Here is a 5,577-nt window from a genome sequence, read left to right as displayed (position 1 = left end):
AGCAGGGAGCCCAACACGGGGCTCAATCCCAGGACCCTGGGATCATGACCTGAGCCAAAGGCAGACATTTAATCGACTGAGCCACCCAGGTGCCCCGAAAAGATCTCTATTTTTAATATAAATTGGTAAAAATGGGGCATTGATAGCCACAGCCTTCCATTCATGAATAATTAGAGGGACAAGATGAAGCCAAATAATGCTGCTGCTGATGATAATGGTGATGACGATGATGATGGTGATATGCTGGTTATATCCTAAATTCACTCAACAAATATTTATTGAAAATGTACTGTGTGTGGGCACCTGGGTGGCTCATTTGGTTAAGCAACTGCCTTTGGCTCAGGTCATGATCCTGGAGTCCCGGGATCGAGTCCCACATCGGGCTCCCTGCTCAGCAGGGAGTCTGCTTCTCCCTCTGACCCTACCCCCTCTCGTGTTCTCTCTCTCATTCTCTCTCTCTCTCACTCTCAAATAAATAAATAAAATCTTAAAAAAAAAAAAAAAGAAAATGTACTGTGTGTTTGATATGGCACTAGAAGCTGACTTTTAGTCTCTTGGTCCTCAATGGTTTAATAGCCTAGCAGAGCACAAAACTATTGACAAATAATAATCTGGAGAATGAGTGAGAACATCTCTAAGGAGGAAGTAGCAGATGTCTGAAGCAATAGTAAAAGTCAAACTAAAAACATTTCTTGTGGAAGCAATAGTGTATATGAAGCTTTTTGGCTGGAAGGCAATAGGTGAGGCTGTACAATGGAGAAAAATGACTAAGATTGCTCTTAAGTCCTAAAAACAACAATAGCACCCAAAATAATTTATATAAATCTTTTATTCATTTCTATTTGGCATGATTCCTTTTTTTCTGATAATTTTTGTGAAGTTAATAAGGATTCTCAAATGGCATCACTCTGACTAATGGTGTCTCTCAAGAAAGCACTGAAATTCAATTCTGAAAAAATTCTTCTATATCTCACTTTTATTGGCCTTTAGGTCTTGAGATTCTATAACTATAATTTATTCTAATGTTACTATAATCTGAAAGAAAGTAGTGGTAATACTTTAGATAATGAACTCTGAACTTTAAAATATATAGGATATGATTTAAATATCTGATAAAAAGGCATTAATTTCTTACACTATTTCTATATTCATTTAAGTAATGTATACCTTTTCAGGATGCTTTTCTACAAAATTAGCTTTTCTCTAGCTCTACACTCAGATTTTATATGACAAGCAACTCTATTATATCAAGCTTTCAACTAGAGCAGCATTGAAAAAATCTGAACAAACAGAATGCAAAATGGAGAAAACCATCTTTGTGACAGCTAAAACATAGGGTTTTCACAAGAACATTTTTAGTATTGATTCTTGAAAGCAAAAATCATTTCCACAATGGGGAGATCCTATTGGCTATAGCACTTAACATCTTTCTTTTCTTCTCATTGCTGGAGTCTATCAGAATAGTTTAATATGAGGAGAAAAGATCTCAAAGAAAAAAATTAAAGAAAACAAATTGCTTGAGCTAGTTAAACATGTGTTTTGTTTTGTTTTTTCAAATGATGTTCAATACTGCTAGAGGCTTTTTTTCCCTCATTTAATCTCAAATTACTGCATAAAGCATTTGACATTTGCGTACTCTCTTTCCCTCAAAGAGATATTTTAAGTTGTTACAAGAAAAAGGCAAGTGTATATGGGTATTCTAAGAACAGAGGCCTTTAAAAAATCACTAATACTGTTATAAAACTGTAGTACAATAATACGCATTGGGAGTCAGGCTGACTTGGAGGAAATATTTTTAGAAGACTGAATGGGAAGAAGAGATATTGAAATGGAAGAGAGGTGACTCTGGATAGAAATGAAAGTTTGGATGAATACTTACCATTTACATCGACATAGATAGAACTGAGCGAAATAAGTCAATCAGAGAAAGACAATTATCATATGGTTACACTCATGTGGAATATAAGAAACAGGGCAGACGACCATTGGGGAAGGGAGGGAAAGCTGAATGGGAAGTCATCAGAGAGGGAGAAAAACCATGGGAGAGTCTTAACTATAGGAAACAAACTGAGGGTTGCTGTAGGAGAGGTGGGTGAGGGGGAATGGAGTAACTGGGTGACGGGCATTAAGGAGGGCACATGATATGATGAGCACTGGGTGTTATACGCAACTGATAAATTATTGAACACTAAAAAAAACGAAAGTATTCTTGTGCATTTTTATGATGCACAAATGCAACAACAACAAAAAAGGAAAGGTTTGGTACAGGGGAGAAAGAAGACGGTGATTCCAAAGAAATAAAAAAATCTCCTGTTATATCAAAACTGGAGAAGATTTAGCATATTATCTTTGGATTTTGAGAACTAACTGAAAACATTTGAAAGTTGATCACTGTAGGGCCGTAGAACTCAGGAGAGGGGCTGAGGGTGCTGTGAGCACTGATATACATTCCACTTGGTGAAAAAATGGGGCCACTTTCTGTAAGGCAACAAAAGCAAGATGGCAATGATAGGAGGTTGGAGACATTGTACGATGTAAAGAGAGAAAGCAGATTACCTGGAGTGCCGTTATCAGCTTCAAAGTTAATATGTAGTTGCGTTAATTTAATTATGGCTGTTGTCTGTGATACACACACACGTGACAGATGGTACCTCCCTGGGTTAGATAGGAAGTTACAATTATAGTGACAAACACTGGTATCATCAGTGTGCAAGCCTCATTTTATGGTTTGGCTTTCCTGTAAGTGATAGAAAGAAAAGCTACTTTCAGTCTCCCAGAAGGAAATAGCATGTAACTTGGAGTAAAATAGATCAAGGTAAAAATCTCACTTCTACATCCTACTTCTGCGAAGCATAAAACCTCTCAATTTCCTCATTTCTGCTATGGAAATATGTATCCTCATACAAACCAGTTAATGAGGTCAAGAATAGAAAAGAGCTAAGGAGAATATCACTCATATTAAATGTCACCTGTATCTTTCTTTCCCTTTGTATTCCATTTTATTCCCACTGCCTCATTTAGATTCTCATCTCTTTACCCTTAGATTACAGCAAGTTATAATCTCAGCGCTTCCTGTTATCTCTTCTGAACAATTTTGTAACTGTGTTCATCACCAGCATATGCAAAATCAATCTCATTTTATTCTCAGTTCGTTAAGTTACAATGACTTGCTCAGTGAGTCAACTACTCTATATATCTTGCAAAGCCTTCTTTAAACTTGTTTCCTACATTCCCAAACATTTTTATTTCCAAATGTTAACTCACATGAATCCCAGCTCTTTCTCTGTTATCCACATTGTCTTTACCAGCTCCTCAATAATTTCACATTTTTAAAACTTTCTGAGGCTCGATTCAAGGTCTAGCTATTCATTGAAACTGTATTTGAGTATCTAGGCCTAAATCACTTCCTCCAAATTTATCTCTTATTATAAAACCATAAAATAATATTTCCCCATTTTAAAAATTTGGGTTAGCTTATCCCCACAAATAGATTTTAATTTCCCAGAAACATGGACTTTAAATTTTTTTATCCATTATACAGCCAGCCTACCAGAGTTCTGAGTGCATGATCATCAATTCAATAAATACTTACAGGTGGGTTATATCTGAAGGTTTTGGATGGCTTTCTTAATATTAAAACTGGATTGCCCTTGAAAGGCTGTTCAGCAGTAAGTTCTGATTAAAATAGTCTGTTCATTTACAACAAGGGGAGGTTTCCAGCTGATAGATTTTATTACCTGTTATTTAGACAATGCAAACACTATAACAGGGAGATCTTGTAAACAAAATTTGCCTTGACTATTGGGCATAACCAACTTTAACTGCTACTTTCAATCTCCCCTAAAGGCTCAGAGGGGAACTGAAATGTGACGTGTTTAGCAGGGAGATGGACCAAAAATCCAGTTAGAGCAGAAAATGACTTGAGTTAAAAACAGAGAAACACAGAAACCATGCCAGCTATAGGAATTATCTGCCCTGTGTCCCTTCACACTTTCTATTCGGTCATGTTTTTGTGCCACACATTTTATATCCTCACCCTTTTCAGTACTCACATGTCTAAATGTAACTTGCCACAAATCTTGTCTTAATAGAGAGGTTTCAAAATTTTAGTTTTCCATTGATTCAATACATTCTAGTTCTTATCACTTGGATAATCTAAGCCTGCCCACCTCCTTCCTTTGTCCCATCATCCAATTTAATCATAATATCTAATCATAATTTATGGGTTGAGATTAAACAAATTTTAAAAAGCATGGCAAGAGTCAGAAGTTTACAAAGTGGAAAGTTCTCCAAGGGTGAGCCAGACAGATTGGTGACTGAAGACATTAGGTGCCCTTTCCCTTTTTTCCAAATTATAGGAAACAGCAGTAAGAGATGGGCTGATGGAGCTATGACTAGACAACTTAGAGATGCTACTGTGTACATTTAATAGGAGATATGCCAGATATATCTTGTGGATCACCTAAAATATTAAAATAACAGAATTATAGAGTCAACGTTGGAAGTAATCATGCTAAAATTTTTGAACAACACCATGTTACTTAAATTATTTAGGACTTAAGACTTAGTTTCTATAAGTTATGGATAACTATATCTGCCTTTTGATCTTTTTGATGATTGAGATAAAATATGTGAAAGTGACTTGTGAATTACAATGTGTGTTTTATAAATGAATTTTAAAAAATGAAGTACTCTGATTCCTCAAAAGGTTAAACGTAGAATTACCATGTAACCCATCAATTCCAGTCCTAGAAATATACACAAAAGAACTGAAAACAGGTATTCAAACAAACTTATACACATACATTCATAGCAACGTATGTATTCATAGCCAAAAGGTAGAACAAATGTCACTTTACGGATGAATAGGTAAACAAACTGAAGTGTATCTGTACAGTGGAATATTACTCAGCCATAAAAATGGAAAAAATACTGATGCATATTACAATGTGGATAAAGATGACCCTTGAAAGCATTATGCTAAATGAAAAACACCAGACACCAAAGATTACATATGCTATGATTCCATTGGTGTAAAATACCGAGAATAAGTAAATCCAAAGAGGAAGAAAATGGATTAATGATTGCCAGGGCTGTTGGAAGATAAGCATGATATCTTGCTTCAAGGGTATGGGCACTCTTTTGTGGATACTAAAATGTTTTAGAACTAGATGGAAAAGATGGTGCAAGGTTGTGAATGTACTAAATGCCACTTAATTGTATACTTTAAAAGAATTAATTTTATGTTCTGTGGATTCTACCTTGATTAAAAAAAAAAGAAAGAAAAAAATACCACAGGTTGAAATATTCCTATCTTACACAGCTCCTGTTGCAACTGGTGGCATAATCTAGTTTAAATCCTCTAATTTTTGCTTGTCCCTCACCACTTTTCTCTTCCTGGTCCCTATTAATTCCACTAATACTATAATTAACAACTCAGAGATCTATCCAACATAAATATCTGCTTTTGTTTTTAAGTATGGCCATGCTAATTAGTTGATTTTAAATAAGAAGTAGTGCACATAAATTTAAAATAAAGATTATAACTCTCCTGTGGTTTACATATGAATGCAGTTC

The sequence above is a fragment of the Phoca vitulina genome, unplaced genomic scaffold (genome assembly GCF_004348235.1).
Source record: "Phoca vitulina isolate PV1807 unplaced genomic scaffold, GSC_HSeal_1.0 scaffold6, whole genome shotgun sequence".
Classification (NCBI taxonomy): Eukaryota; Metazoa; Chordata; class Mammalia; order Carnivora; family Phocidae; genus Phoca; species Phoca vitulina.
Note: the sequence above shows the minus strand (reverse complement) of the source record.